The sequence below is a fragment of the Schistocerca americana genome, chromosome 11, assembly GCF_021461395.2.
Source record: "Schistocerca americana isolate TAMUIC-IGC-003095 chromosome 11, iqSchAmer2.1, whole genome shotgun sequence".
NCBI classification, from domain to species: domain Eukaryota; kingdom Metazoa; phylum Arthropoda; class Insecta; order Orthoptera; family Acrididae; genus Schistocerca; species Schistocerca americana.
The window spans coordinates 208,599,497-208,616,973 of record NC_060129.1 but is presented as its reverse complement, the minus strand read 5'-3'; the positions used below and the strand labels follow the sequence as shown (position 1 = coordinate 208,616,973).

Genomic DNA, 17,477 nt, shown 5'->3' with positions numbered 1-17,477 from the left:
CAAATTTGTGAGCATTTTCAACCTATTTTTTCGCGTCATGAAAATGCATTACAGAATCACGAAGCAGCCATAAAAGAACTGCAAACTATTGTTCATGAAAATCACAACACCTTGCAAGCTAAAATTGACGCAGTTGCATCTACCGATTCGGTTACGCAACTTGCAAAAAGTCAAGAAAACTTAAAAGACACAGTAGATACGATTTCAACACAAATGGACACTCTGAAACTTGGTTCAGAAAAACACACTGAGGAAATGTGTTCACTATCAGAGAAAGTAGCCGAACTTTCGGATCAGGTCACTAACTTATCTACAAAGGTAGATGATGATCTGAATGACACAAGACCCGTAGCCTTCACTGACACAGAAGAGTATGAACAAATAAGAAAATTCAAACAAAATCAGAATCAAATTAATACACAACACCAAAGAGAAATCCGGGAAGTACAAGATCAGCTGACACAGGTAATACAAGAATTACGTATTTCAGAGGACACTCGCGCTCCAACACGGGAAGAGGGACTTAGAAACACGGAAAAGCTGCAAAATAATAACACAGGGCATTTCGGAAGTAATGAAAGAAATTGGGAATGTGCACCGAATTTTGAGATGGAACGGCCGACACGACCTAACAATGACCGATATGCGACTCGCCGACATGATGACTTTGACTATAAGCTGTTCATTACTACACGTAAATTCAAAACATTTAAGAATTCTGGCAACGACATTCATCCACAAGCATGGCTCCATCAATTCTCTCATTGTTTTCCTCCCAACTGGTCGTTAGAACACAGATTAGAATTTATGTGTGGCTACTTAGAGAATGAACCAGCTGTAAGAATGCGATCGGTCATTCACGATTGCCACAGTGAGGGAGAATTTTACCATGCCTTCCTCTCAGCATATTGGTCTCAAGCCACACAAGACCGTGTAAAACATAGCATCATGATGATGAAACACTTTGAACAGTCTGAATTTTCCAGTCTTGTGAAATATTTTGAAGACATGTTGCACAAGAATCAGTACCTGACAAACCCATACAGCCCCTCAGAACTCATCCGCATTTGCTTAATCAAACTGCCTGAACATTTACGACATATTATTTTAGCAGGACGTTGTAAAGAAGACATCGAGGCTTTTCAGGGACTGTTACAAGAACTGGAAATTGACACAGACAGTCGCGGGATGCGAAAACAGGAAAACAATCACTACAGGTCACTTCCGTCACAATTCCGTGACGACAGAAACAATAACTGGACACGACAAGGCTATTCTTACAACGCAAATCGTGACCAAAACAGACACCACCCATATGACAACCACTGGCAGAGTAATAATAGTTACAGAGAAAGATCGCATTTCCGTAGTAATGAATATGACAGAGATAACCACAGAAACAGACAATATGGGAACCAAAACAATTATTACCAGGGGAGACAGAATAACTTCAGACGCAACAGTTCAGCGCGGAGTTACGATTCAGGGAGAAATCCTCCACCACGTGACCGACAAGGAAGAAACTACGGAATCTACCGAAATGACGACAGACGATATGATCATAACGACAGACGTCAATTGCATCAGAACTGGCGGGATTCAAACAGAGCAGGGCCCTCTCGGCAAGGCGAATTTGTAGAAGTTAGGTCTCCGAACCCGAATAACGGCGCGCGCCAACAAAGAGACAGACAATGACTCGCACAGCAGGCAGCCGCGTGCGCCCGCTGGCTCCGAGAAAAATAACATAAGACGCTAGTCTGGAGAAAAATTTTAGCATTCTTTACCGATGTATACAACATGATAATTGCTTTGAAGTTGAACTCTGCGTACTAGGAAGAGTAAAGGTTTACACCACATTTCACATGTAAAACCGCTTATTGAAAGATAATCTACTTTTTAACTTTGTCATTGCCATAAAACTTTTCACTTTACATTACTAGTATGCTTGTCAGACTTAGAATCTGTTAACATGCAACAATGTTTGAAGTTAAATATCCAGTCAAGAACCAAAAGAACTTAATGAAACAGAAATTACGAATGCATTGTTATAGTGAACAGACGTCACAGTGTTATTGTGTGTGTACATTCTTGCTTGTTAGTTGCACGATTATGGAACGACTATAAGGCTTACATACTTTGAACATTTACCAGTACTGCTAATGAGATTTTAATGCAACATTTTGGTTTACTTGAAAATATATTCTGGATTTAAAGTACTTTCTGTGAGATACCAGATGACACAGTGGTTAGTTTATGTGACAGCTACACGATTTTATCACGACACTACTAATGTGTGACATAATTTACATTGTTGCTTTTGCGGTGTATCTGCTTTATATCTGCACAGTTTTTCTGTATTATTCTGGAAAGCAAAACATGTTTTATTAGTAACTTTTGTGGTATAGCAACAATGAGACAGCCTTTTTCGTGGCACAACATTACGTTACTGTACAGTACTTTCTTCATCACGCCAATAAGCATAATAACTACGATATCTATACGCAAAGCATGTCACTTTTGTGTATTATGAGGTAAGTACATTGACTTCTGCAGAACTTAGCTTTCGGAGGACGATAACTACGACACTTCCACAGAGATTATGTTGCAACAAGACGCACATTTAGCGCTACAGGACACGTATTTGAGTGATTGATTTTGTACTTAAAAATATTTATTTTTAAAGATATTTGGAGTACAATAATACAAAGGTTTTCCGTGATACATTTCATTCCATTGCTGTAATCTGTAACACCTGAGGGTATAATTACATTAATCCTCAGGGGGGTACACGCCTACTTTGTGTACCATGTGTTTGGCAAGCACAAGGAGCCCTAGCTAATATGGTATTTGCTTATACAACTTTACACTTCGGTACCATATTTCTCTAACACAGAATTACACAGCTATCTGATTATTTGACAGAGAAACAAACATTCTTTTTACTACATCAGTGACAGATGTTTACGCATTTACAGAGTTGGATTACTTCACAGTTATGAAATTGTATTTTGTCTGTACTGTGTGAACTGTTCATATTTTTTCGGACCCATTGTGATACTATGAGAGCTTTGAATGATGTATTTGGTATGAGATCATGATTTTTAAAGTACGTTTGAGGCAGATGACATTTTTGACATGAGCAGAGAATTTTTTTAATTATTGGAGGAAGGTACGACGATTTTGAGATTTGACTGAGGTGTTATGATGTTATTTTTACGACGACGATGTGTATTATGCTGCTGAGGTATGTTTATGATTAATAGGCTGATGCTATATGAGTTATTTGATTATGATACTTATCTGTTATGATGCAATATTGAAGAAGTGTCGACGAATAAGGTAAGGAGTAATGAATAGTGGTTAGGGACGCTGACTTGTGAAAAAGGATGTTGGAAACCGAGAATCGTACTTTAAGAGTTATGAAATGTGTGACTGTATCACAATGCTGACCAATATTTTTTTTTTGACACTTATATTTATAGGATTTTGTTTATACAGATTTGCAACGCTAATTCTTGACCTGTGAAATATTTTTATATGAGACTGCCACGGTAGCAGAAACTGCTGTCGTAAATATTTCCATACGAAAGTTAAGTGACCACCTGCACGTAATGCGTCGCGGGCACCCAGCTGTGTCAGACGCCTGGAGAAAAAGCCATTATTGCGAGCCCTTTTCAGCGGCACAGGTAGAACAAAAAAAAAAGGGGAGGCCATTATCCTTGGAAATATTCTTACATCTGCAAACCTGATAATGACAAGTGTCTTTCTACGAGAATTGAGAGCTACTGACTTACGAAATGCCACATAGCTATTGAATGATGTTTTTATGCTTTGGTTTGCGTAATTGCTTATTTCATTTGATACCTGTTTTCCAGCTGTGTTGCAGCATTGCTTTTATAAAATGAAATGCATTTGCTAATGTGAACACTTTCTGTCAACAGATCTATTAAATTATTTTATGATCCACATTCTTTAAAAAAGGAGCACTTGGAAAGGAAAGAACAATAAGAAGGAACTAGTAACAGTAACACATAATTTTCTTTTCAAGTACTTGGTAATTTCTTTTGTAGAATAAATTGTGATGCATCACTCTAGTGTTAAGATGTGACATAGGTATTAGACATGGCCATTTTTAGTGTAATATTTTTTTCTGCTTGAGCTATGTCATGTTTTGATATAAGTTATTACATTTGCTGCTGCTAGCTTTGCCAATTTGCATTTTTTGCATTGCTGTTTGTGATAATTTGTTATGTGATGCTGCATTGCCTCGTCCCTTAGTTTAGCATCTGAGCTCAGTAGATTTAAGTTAGCTTAAGAGGGGGTAGCCTCTAAGAGAATGAGTTACGATGAATTGGAAGAAATGCATTGAGAAAACAGGTTTAGGTAGGATTTTCTTGGAAATAAATGTTGAGGTAAGAAATGTGTGAACATATAAATACAGAAAGCATGCTTAGATAGAATTTTTTTGGTGGAAACAAAGGATGAAATAAGAGGAAAGATATATGAAGTTTTGGGTTGGACTGCAGTACCAAATGTTACACTGAAAACGAACCCTGTCCTTTCCTATTGGTGTTATCCCACTACGTGTTTGTGTACCCTTGTGTATTTGTTTTCTTCCTGTCTCTGTGTAGTTTCATAGAATTTTTTTTCTTTTAATATTAAGCTACATTCACTATGATGAGGAATACTGTTATCCTCGAATATAATTGGCATTAATAATATGTTATTTACTTTGTAAAGATGTTAGATATTATTAATTCTGTTCTGTTTAATGCTCACATGTGAAGGTGATGTTTCAAAAGTTATTGTGATCTTTATGTATTTACTTATGTCATAATTCCTGTAACACTGATGTATATGTCTATTTCTATTCTTTTGTAAAGCCTGTGTTACTACAAATGTTATCTGTATTGTTATGTTCTTTAATGATGTATTTTGTACCTTTGTAATTGTATTTTCATGTTGTAAATTTATAATTGTACAGACACCAGTTCTTCAAATTAAGTTACATTTCACTGCACACGTTTCTGTTGGTCATAGTATATGGACAATATGTGAGAAGTAGGGACTGTTAGTGTTTGCATGTGTGTTAATAATTCAGCAAGGGACTTGATAACAGCATTGCTGGTTCTAAGGACAATTCCAAAAACTTTGTGAGTGCACAAGTGGTGGTTTATGGACTTGCTATATTCTCTGCAAGACTCTTCGATGGTGATTGTGCACCTGCACAGTCGCAACAGATGGCTGCTGGCCATTTCTACAAGGACTACAGTGGGTCTGCACCTCTGGTGGCCCACCAATACATTATCTCTGCAAGGACTACAGTGGGTCTACATCTTTGATGATCCATCAATACCATTATTTCTACAAGGACTGCAGTGGGTCTGCACCTCTGGTGGCCCACCAATACCACAATCTCTACCAGGACTCCAGTGGGTCTGCTCTGTGATGACTTACCTACCAATACTTTTCAAAACTTCGAATGACTCTGCTGTGGGTTTGCTCCATTGTGGCCCATTACCTGTCAGCATGTCAAGAGTCAGCACTGTCTTTCCGTTGGAAGGACAACAGTACTTCTTCAAGACTGCATGGAAATCCACTACTTCTGTGTGCAATTTCTTTTACTAATGAGACTTTGTGAAAAAAAACCTGTAATTACTGTTATGATGAATGATCAGGACTATCTTTATGGACTGTGAGAAAATTTTAGCTTTTGACCAACATTGTATCAATAAGTGTGTGCATTTGATTTCTTTGTTATTGTAATTATGAAAAATTTTATCAAATCATTATTGGCCACTGCCCAAAAAAAAATTTGTAAAATTTTTTGTGGGGAGCATGGGGGCTATGTAAGTAGGCTGTTTATGTTTTCTCTATGTAAGTAGGCTGTTTATGTTTTCTTATTGGCAACGTTACGTAGTGCTCAATATGAAAATCACTGGCTGTGCTGTGTGCAGTCTGTGGCTAGTTTGCATTGTTGTCTGCCATTGTAGTGTTGGGCAGCGGCAGCTGGATGTGAACAGCACGTAGCGTTGCGCAGTTGGAGGTGAGCCGCCAGCAGTGGTGGATGTGGGGAGAGAGATGGCGGAGATTTGTAATTTGTCATGAACTGCTATATTTATATATGATGATATCAAGGTAAATACATTGTTTGTTCTCTATTAATATCTTTCATTTGCTAACTATCCCTATCAGTAGTTAGTGCCTTTAGTAGTTTGAATCTTTTATTTAGCTGGCAGTAGTGGCGCTTGCTGTATTGCAGTAGTGGGAGAAACGAAGATTATTGTGAGGTAAGTGATTTAGTGATTTGTGAAAGGTATAGTTTAATGTTAGTCAGGGCCATTCTTGTGTAGGGAATTTTGAAAGTCAGATTGCGTTGCGCTAACAAAATATTGTGTGTCAGTTTAAGCACAGTCATGTAAAATTGTTCAAAGGGGACGTTTCATAGTGACTATCGTAGGCGCACATTCTGACACTTCGGTCATACTTCGCAATTTATGGCGAATGATGCTTTGCGAATTGAAGCTCCCCTTTTAGTCAATACACAAATTCTCTGCACAGCGCCATACATGTGCGATTTGTAGCATCTTAGCTTTAGAACGCATTCTTAAAGATTTTTCATTTACTACAGGCATTGCAATTTGTGTTACACATCTCCTGCTTACGTCTGTCGTTCACAACTGATTGGTTTTCGATAGCTCGCTGGACAGACTGAAAGTCTTTCGATTCCGCAAAATTTGCCGGTTGCGTTGAGTGAGAATTGTCATCAGCATGCTGCTGAATTTGTGCAGCACTATTCTCGTGATCCTCAATTTCAGATGGTGACGTGAGCAATCGCCCCTTAACATTACGCACGTCGGCTTGAATGTATTTGATCTGGCGGGACTTCAGCTGCGTCTTTTTGTGCACCTTACTGACCAAAACGTTTGAAGCTCTTTTATTCATCGTTGTAATCAATAAAGCTTTGTCCAGTTCTCGAACATCCGTAATGTTTGTAATTTTTCGTCAACTACCGACTGTCGTTCTGTAAACAATTGTTTTAAATCTGTTCATTCGCTATCTCTTCGAATTGTAAATTAACAACGAGTAATCCTGCGGTAAAAGTGTGTTTTGTCTAAATTCTGTTCAATTGGCTGTAAATCCTGTTCAAGTCGTTGCATGTTTTGTCAGTTATCCTGTCTGAGTTGTAGGGTTTGTAGGTTGTTTTGCTTCAAAAATTATTAAAGTCGGTCTATGCTTTGTTCGGATCGTCGGTTGTTTTGCTGCATAATTTGTTGTAGTCGTCGGTTGTTTTGTTCAGACTTGCGGCCGGTTCCCACTAGAGCGCGGCAGCGCGGCGTGCGGCAACGGCAGCGGCAGCGGCAAGCGTTTTCAACACCGACTCCAAGGAAGGCCTCGGCGCCATTCGGTGACGTCACGTCAGCTAGGCACGGCGAACGCCAGCTCTGTTGCAGGCAGAAACGCCTGGCGGTGCTTATCACTATAAATCTATTATTATTGGACAAAACGTTTGGTATTGTTTTGGATTCTGTAGTTTTATTTACATGAAAGATTTTCTTACTATCGTAAAGCTGCAAATGAAGATCGTAGTTCTGTATTACTGAATCCTGTCCAAACAAACGTAAATCAATATAAGAAGACGCTTTGCCCCATTGCAAGCTTCGGAAATTTTACATTCGAGTAACTATATTTACTTGATCAATTTTGTTATCGAAACTTACCCTAACCCCCTTACAATGAACTCGTTTCTTTTATTTATTTATTTATTTTCCATTGACATCGTCCTTGGAAATGTGAACTAATTTACATGTGTAAATGTCCAACTGTTGCCAGTCATTAGATTGCAGTCGTTTTCAACGAAAGGAATTGTAAACAGGAAACGAAATAGCTTCATACACCGAAAATACTGCTGAGCTTAAACTTTTTTAAACTTGCACATTAGAAAAGATAAATATTCCCCTCTTGCAACTGAAAGGAGAAACTTTGTAAGATAAAAAAATTTTATTTGATAAAACAAGTATCTCTCTTTTGCCTCTTCTTCTGTCCCCCACTCCCTCCCCCAAAGTGTACAGTCGCAAGATATTTCATTAACATTCAGTGCTCCTCACCCCATAGTCAACCAAGATACCTAAAGAAGAGCACCAATATGTTCACAGTTTCTTGTAAAAGCAACACAGTACAAACGTAACTTCTTCATATTTACAAGTAAGGTAAAGAAGCACGAATTCTGTTGCTGCTGGACCGTGAAGTTGTTTTTGTATGTCAACCCTTAAAACAGGTGGAACTTTAAGTTCAGGACTACACTATTTGTTAAGAAGTGTAACGAATTGCACAATTAATTGATTGCAGAAATCTCTCAGAACAATGTGTGTCGGTCAACTACCGCCAATAGTTTCACAGTTTCCTGTGTCAGAGAGGGAGACACCACCATTACGAGTACGCCTGCAACAGACCTGGCGTTCGCCGTGCCTAGCTGACGTGACGTCACCGACAAGCGCCGAGGCCTTCCTTGGAGTCGGTGCTGGCGTTTTCCGCTTCGCTCTGACGCGGCGGCTCGTGGAGCTGGCGTTCCCATCTGACGCTGGCAGTAGCCAATGACGGACAGCCACTGAGGTACGGGGCGGGACCCACCAAAACGCCCGGTGCGCTTGATTAACTGTATCTTACACCTACACGAAGGAAAGACCAAGATGTGCGAAGACATACGAATTTTTCATTTTCTGTACAATGTACTCTTTCACATATTTCATTATTCGTGTTTTCTCATTTCATCATAAACAGATTTCATGACTACCGTTCACGATTGTTCACTATCTCCTGACACATTGAAACAATGTACGATAAAAGAGATTATTCAGATAGTTAAGCGAGACAAAAATTTAAAATGTGATACGGTAGCAGGTACACGAAAACAGTAAGAACACAAAGGCTAGGGGGAAGGGATGAAAGTGGAAGCCACATCATAGAATTTCTCACAGAGCATAATGCAATCATCGCCAGCATCTTGCTTAAGAATCACGAAAGAATAATATATATTTGGAACAGAGTTTTCGAAACAAAATTTTAAATTATAAGACACTTACCGGTGCAGACGCAAACCTACAATAATTCATTGGTTACGAGCGGCAATTGACAACTAAAGAGACAGTAAACGGTAGCAAATTAAAGAGATGGAACTTGAATCAGTCAAGACCCACAGTTTTTCGATAATCTTAAAAGTTACCGTAATGCAACGACTGACTGAAACAGAGGAAGGAATCTTTGAGAGAAGAAGTCGTGAATGCAGCATGGTATGTGAACGGGAAAAAGGTGCAGTAGAAATCGTTAGATAAAACGTGATGTATTAAATTTGACAAGAGGGAAAAATACAAAAATGCAGGAAATAAAGTAGGCCATGGGAAATAGAAATGTCTAAACATGACGTTGACAGGAAGTCCAAAATCGCAACGCGATTATGCACTCGGAAAACATAGGAGAATGAAAATGAGAAAGAAAACTTTGCTCACAGGAGAAACAACTGTCAAGAACTCATTTGGCAAGCCAGAACTAAGCAAATATGAGAAGGCTAGAAGGTGGAAGGAATATGTAGAGAGGAGAGGGGGAGGGGTTGCACAAACTAACCTAAGCACAATGTTAGATTCCTGTGAGATGTCTGAACACGCAAGGCAATACTGATCCTACCACTTATTTAAGTAGACACACTGAAGAACTGCGAAACTGTGTTTATAGCATTTGTATGTTTAGAGAAAGGTTTTCACAATCTTAATTAAAATATTCTTTGAAGCTCTGGAGATGTCATTGATAAAACACAGGGACACAAGATTATTTACAACTTCTACAGAAACTGAACTGCATTTCTAAGACTTCAATGACTTAAAAGGGAAGCAGTAATTCAGAAGGCAGAAGTAGAGAGAATATAAAATGAAGACTGTCAATACCAAGAAAAGCGTGTTGAAAAAGAAAATTTGTTCACATCGAATATAAATTCTAATGATTGTGTATTATTTTGCAAAGTTATTTGTGTGGAGTGCAGCCATGTATGTAAGTGAAACATGGACAATGAACAGTTCTTTCAAGAAGACAATGGACACTTTCAAAACGTGACGATCAATACGAATGCTGAAGATTATATACGAGGATCGTGTAACTAAAGAAGAGGTACGGAATTAAATAGAGGAGGAAGAGGAAATAACGGCACAGCTTTGACTACAAGAGGGGTGAGTTGACAGGACATATTATGAGGCGTCAAAGAGTGAGGACAAAGGGTTTGGGTGATAGTATTCTGATAATAATCATCTGTTGAAATGCTATCTATTAATGTAAGCAGTGAATTTAGTCTTCCATGCACTCCTCCACAAAACATTTAAACCAAAACTGAAATCAGCTGAACACCAAATCTTTCAACCACTGTCTGACAACTACTGCATTCTCTTTCAACTTTCTATAACTATCACTGGCTAGCCACACACACATACAGATATAAGGAGAACAGAAATAAACAAACACTAGTTTTCAGCCTATAATTCTTTAGGTTGTACATAAACAAAACAAACAGGAAGGGACATGAGGTGAACACACTGTAGTTACGACTTCAAATCAGTGTTTTCGGTAAAATGTCTACAGCTAGAGACAGAAGAAAAAAGAGCGAACATGAAAATGTGCTTATGTTCCATAATCTAAGTTTTAGTTCAACCTCCAGCATGTGACCAGGTGAGGGGAAACGCAGATGTCCGCCAAAAACTCGATTCACTGTAAGCAATCAGTTATTCACGTAAAAAAAAAGAGATGTGAACTGTTTTATAATCTGCAAGTATCACATATTAAAACAAAACTGAATCATTCTAGATTCCACCGAAGATGCCTTCAAGTAAAAACGCGTCTTGAACCAATAAAGTACACTGGATCAAGGAAAAAACGTTTTTTACTTACTAAAGGAAATAATAAATAGCTGTAGATACTTGGCAAATTACATCTTATGACATACCAGCAATTTAGTTTCGGTTTAACTTCTCATTCCACATGCTATTAAATGCCGTTTAAAAAACTTCATCTATCCCTTCTGAAAAACTGTAGTTACTTTCATATCTCGGTAGACGAAATACATGACTTTTTACAAGTTATCGTTTGCAAAAAAACACGTTTCGATTTCTTGAACCGTTTACGAAATTTGCGGTTGATACAACCACATGGTTTACGAGGAGCAGGAGAAAGCATCGGTCGCATCGCGAGCGATCCGCACCCTGGTCGCCGCACAGCCCGTGGGTCAATTCTAGTGTCCGATACCACCCGTCGGCTTTCACCAATTACGTAATGTGTGATGTTATTTTGTTTGTGCCGCAGATTGCTGTCGATGAACGTTAAATGATTTCTCTAGATTTCCTCGTAACGCGCGTATATTAAAAATTCGATGTAGATTGTTTTGTTTTCATCTCGTAATTGTTTTCGGTTTCTTTTGTTAATGAAAGTAGTCGCGATTTATAAGGTATTGATATCTGACGCTGTTCGTTACGGATGAGTCAGTCGTTTTTACTGCGAAAATTCTGCTTCAGAAAATGAGTGTCCGTAAATCAACTATAAAATTTTTGTAATCATTGGGCGTCATTGCTGAATTTTGCAAGTGCAGTGTCTGTGGAAAGTATATAGTTTTGATGAAGGTTGCGTAATCACGAACTTCCAACGAATTCATGTGGAGGTGCAGAAAAAATAACATATGAAAACCCATACGCAGGGGGACGTGGTTCGAAAGATAGAGGCTGAATTTAGAAGTAATTGTAATGCTAACCTACTATTTTTGATATGAATCTTCTTGCAAATCTGTCATGCACGAAGCAGGGGTTTCGTGTGGCACTGTAGTCGTCTGGTTCTCGTTTTGTAGCGAAGTTTGTGTTTCTTATTATTTTTTCATTAGTTATTGTGGATTTTGCTTCTTCCGTTACAGTTTGACCTTCTAACATTGTTATTTCTTGTTATATCGTTATTTAGTTCTTCTCAGCCTCGATCTTTGACTCCTTCGGAAGTTCATATGCGCCAAGTTTCTTTTAATGTAGCCACTTTTATGTTTTCCTTTTCGATTTTTCTGCTACAGTTCTCTTATTTTTACTGTCACTCCTGGTGTATAGATTTTACTGAGTGTTATTTCGAGCTACTGTAGTTGGTGTGACTTTCGTGTAGTATAGTTATCGGTTGCAAGGTTTGGTCATCTTTGCGTCTGCAGGAATGTGCGTAAAGATTTTCATTTTTTGAAAGTCTAGTCGTATTCTGTGGTTCTCTACCAAGATCATTTTTTAAGCACGTTTCTGGTATGTTATAAGATTTTTTGCGCAACAAACAGCAATATTGGATTCAGTAACTAGAAATGACGTCCTACATAGGTTGCTTCTAGTTACCGATTCCAGCTATTCGACGGTTCATTATTGAGACCGTTTTTGCAGTACGTGCGGAAAATATAATATAATATATGCACTCGCAATTGCTCTCGTGTTCGTAGTTATTTCAGTCATCTTCAACTCGTTTAAATGAAATTTGCGCGTAAATCATAGTCTCGTTAAATGGATTATTTTATGGCACGCTCCATTGTTTAAGAATATGATCCGTTCCATTGCAGCATCTTTGTCTTACGGATGACGTCTTGGGTCAAAGCCGACGGGTGGTATGGGACACTAGAATTTACCCCAGCCCGTCAGCCGACATATCATTCGATATCTCGAGAACGGTATTCTGCTCTCAGCTTCAAAAACAATTTCGATAGGTTGACTAAATTTCATAGGCAATAATGTATTACCTAAAATGAACTTTACGCAAACTCCACGCAATGCGTTTTTACTCCTGCACACTCACTAAAATTTCGTGTAAAGGTTTACGTAAATGCGATACAGCAAGTAACTACGACGAATAACGGGAAGAAATTCGGTCCTTTATCGAGAGAAGATATCAGGCTGTAAGATGCACAAGACAGGGGCAAACCGATGACGGCGTTTCCATGGCAACCACGCCGCTGCCGCACGGCAGCCCTATTGGGGACCGGCCTTTAGATGTTTTGTTGAAACATGAGTTTAATATCAGCATTAGTGCAAGGAATTTCTCATTACAAAACCCATTGTTTAATCGTGTCTGCATTACATGCTGTGTTGCCTGGCATTATTTGCGTACTGTTCGTGACATTTTTGGGAGACTGAGACGAATTTTGCAAATCTTTAAACTGAGCGGGATTCTGGAAATCATCTGTGGTATTTTGGGGGCCTTCAGAAAAAAAAAATATATCGGCGTTGGCAAAAATGTTGGAATCAGTAATCGGTCGCATGACTGTACTGTAAGCTGTCTGACTCTTATGAACTAATTGAGGCGCTTGCTGCTTTCTTGCGTCAGAGTTCGTGGCTAAATTGCAAGTAGAAATTTCAGAAATGGGATTACCGTCATTAACTGAACTTTGTTCGGAAACAATTCTTGTAGCACTTGAAGTTCGCGATTTACTATTGGTGGTAGTACACGGTTTAACCATTATTATAGCAAAAGCAAAAAAATTTCAAAGACAAAATAAATCATACAAAATCACAAATAAAATGCTGAAACAAAATGAAACTACAACATTGGAGAAAAGCAGAGCACGTAATCTGTCTACAGAGAAAAGTTCGCACTGTACAGAATTGTCGCCAAGTTCTTGTTGTACGATAGTGTATAGTCATATTTACTGATATTTTGCCTGTGTGGTAATGTGAAGTTCGACTCGTGATAAGAGTAACAGTCAAGCCGGTACGTAGGTTCGTAGGTAATCTCGTAATTCTTGAAAAGTGATCAAAAATGCGGATGTTAATCAGATAATAATAACAACGGCGTGTGACTAGGGCCTCCCATCGGGTAGACCGCTCGCCTGGTGCAGGTCTTTCTATTTGACGCCACTTCGGCGACCTGCGCGTCGACGGGGATCAAATGATGACGATTAGGACAACACAACACCCAGTCCCTGAGCGCAGAAAATCTCCGACCCAGCCGGGAATCGAACCCGGGCCCTCAGGATCGACAGTCCGTGGCTCTGACCACTCAGCTACCAGGGCCGAACAGTTAATCAGAAATACAACATTAAACTGTGTTTTGCAACGTTCGTGATGAGAGTACACACTGTGTTGTTGAATTTAAGAAAACTGACTGCGAGAAAAATAATGAAGTATAAATAACTGTCAAAAATGTGATGTGTGATAAGAATATCGCTGTTGAGATGTTAATTGTATCTCATGTAAATTATAAACGGCCTGTTCGTTTGCATTATGAATAAATGCTGCGCTGCTGATATCTCCAAACTAGTACGCCTGCTGCTTCGCTAGTTAAGAAATAAAAATTCAAACTACAAGCAACGCGATCCGCAATGTGTGCTTTCAACTACAGTGACATCCACAAAAATTCTGTACTAATAATCAGTCAGTCAGTTAAAAGTTCGAGAAAACTATGTATGTGAAACTTGAAATGAAGAGACAAATGCTGATTGATGGAAAAACAATAAATTAACTGTATTAACGAAACGTTACATCAATAAGACAAAATATTTTAACGCTTTAAATATTAAAAATTCACTTTAATTTAATATTGGAAAAACCTGAACAAATTCTGTATACTTTATGACAAACACGTATGCTATCCATCGTTGAAGAAAATTCAGGAAATCAATTGTAAATCTTTACTATTTAAAACAGTCTTGATCACTATTTGTTTATCAAGGTGACCGGTTTCGACCACTACTGTGATCATCTTCAGACCAATGAGTAAGAGACTCCTTCTGCTGGAGACTCAGTAGTAAATATTTGTAAGACATTGATCACTGCCTCTCCCATAATGTATTCAAAAGTGATCAATTCTAAATCCCTGAAAAATTATTTACTACACTTGGATGTTTCGGCAAATGCGATTTTACCCTCGATATGTTGGCGAAAATATATTTTTAATTCCGGAGGTAGGCATAAAATATCATCCGAAATTGTGCTAAACGCATTCTCTGAAAATTATTTCGAGCAGTTAGTTCATGATCCCACGCGAATAGTAAACGGCTGTGAAAACACACTTGACCTCTTAGCAACAAATAATTCTGAGTTAATAACGAGCATCAAAACCGATTCAGGGATTAGTGAACACCGAGTTGTCGTACGAGATTGAATATTGTAATCTCCAAATCCTCGAAAAATATAGCTATTCAAAAAACAGATAAAAATTCATTTGACGCATTCCTAAGAGACAATCTCCACTCATTCCAAATTAATAATGTAAGTGTAGACCAGATGCGGCTTAAATTCAAAGAAATAGTATCGGCAGCAATTGAGAGATTTATACCAAATAAATTAACAAACGATGGAGCTGATTCTCCTTGGCACACAAAACGGGTTAGAACACTGTTGCAGAAACAACGAAACAAACATGCCAAATTTAAACAGACGCAAAATCCCCAAGATTTGCGATCTTTTACAGAAGCTCGAAATTTAGGGCTGACTTCAATGCGAGACGCCTATAACAGTTTCCACAACGAAATTTTGTCTCGAAACCTGGCAGAAAATCATAAGAGATTCTGGTCGTGTGTGAAGTATGTTAGCGGCAAGAAACAACCAATACCTTCTCTGCGCGATAACAATGGAAGTACTGTCGAAGGCAGTGCTGCCAAAGCAGATTTACAAAACACAGCCTTCCGAAAAGCCTTCACGAAAGAAGACGGAGTAAATATTCCAGAATTCGAATCGAGAACAGCCGCCAACATGAGTAACGTAGAAGTAAATATCCTCGGAGTAATGAAGCAACTCAAATCACTTAATAAAAGCAAGCCTTCTGGTCCAGAATGTACACCAATTAGGTTCCTTTTGCACTAGGTTGATGCGTTAGCTCCATACTTCACAATCATATACAATCGTTCGCTCGACGAAGGATCCGTACCCAAAGACTGGAAGGTTGCGTAGGTCGCACAAATATTCAAGAAAGGTAGTAGGAGTAATCCGCTAAATTACAGGCCCATATCGCCGGCCGTGGTGGCCAAGCAGTTCTAGGCGCTACTGTCCGGAAGCGCGCGACCGCAGCTTCGAATCCTGCCTCGGGCATGGGCGTGTGTGATGTCCTTAGGTTAGTTAGGTTTAAGTAGTTCTAATAAGTCCCATAGTGCTCAGAGCCATTTGAACAGGCCCATATCGTTAACGTCGATATGCAACAGGATTTTAGAACATATATTGTGTTCGAACATTGTGAATTACCTCGAAGAAAACGGTGTATTGACGCACAGAAACATGGGTTTAGAAAACATCGTTGCTGTGAAACACAACTAGCTCTTTATTCACATCAAGTGTTGACTGCTATTGACAAGGGATTTCACATCGATTCTGTATTTCTGGATTTCCAGAAGGCTTTTGACACTGTACCACGTAAGAGGCTTTAATTGAACTTGCGTGCTAATGGAAAATTGTCTCAGTTATGGGACTGGATCTGAGATTTCCTGTCAGAGAGGTCACACTTCGTAGTAATTGACGGAAAGTCGTCGAGTAAAACAGAAGTGATTTCTGGCGTTCCCCATGGTAGTGTTATAGGCCCTTTGCTGTTCCTTATCTATATAAACGATTTGAGAGACAATCTCAGCAGCCGTCTTCGGTTGTTTGCAGATGACTAGTAAAGTCATCAGAGGATCAGAACAAATTGCAAAATGATTTGGAAAAGATATATATATATATATATATATATATATATATATATATATATATATATATATATATATATATATATATATGGTGCGAAAAGCGTCAGTTGACCCTAAATAACGAAACGTGTGAGGTCATCCACACGAGTGGTAAAAGGAACTCGTTAAACTTCGGTTACACGATAAATCAGTCTAGCCGTCTAGCGTAAATTCAACTAAATACCTAGGTAGTGCAATTAGGAACAACATAAATTGGAAGTATGGGGAAGGCTAACCAAAGACTGCGTTTTATTGGCAGGACTCTTAGAAGATGTAACAGACCTACTAAGAAGACTGCCTACACTACGCTTGTCCGCCCTCTTTCAGAATGCTGCTGCGCGGTGTGGGATCCTTACCAGATAGGACTGACGAAGTACATCGAAAAAGCTCAAAGGAGAAATATGGGAGAGAGTGTCACTGAAATGATACTGGATTTGAGCTGGTTATCATAACAAAGGCGTTTTTCGTTGCAGCGGAATCTTCTCACGAAATTCCAATCGCCAACTTTCTCCTCTTAATACGAAAATATTTTGTTGACACCGACCTACATAGGGAGGAACGATCACCATGATAAAATAAGGGAAATCGGAGCTCGTACGGAAAGATCTAGGTGTTCGTTCTTTCCGCGCGCTATACGAGATTGGAATAATAGAGAATTGTGAAGGTGGTTAGATGAACCGTCTGTCAGGCAGAGTATCCATGTAGATGTAAATATCCGCTTAATGACACGCTATGTTGCAATCATATGAACAGTGTTAACGAGAGACACCTATAGCCGACAAAT

The 17,477-nt window shown here is 38.8% G+C and overlaps 1 non-coding gene across 1 annotated transcript; it reads right to left on the bottom strand.

The window, feature by feature from the left end:
• Nucleotides 1-13,978: 13,978 nt before the first annotated feature.
• Trnad-guc lies at nucleotides 13,979-14,052 on the bottom strand. The gene has a single exon. It is a non-coding gene; the product is annotated as a tRNA-Asp (tRNA).
• Nucleotides 14,053-17,477: the final 3,425 nt, after the last annotated feature.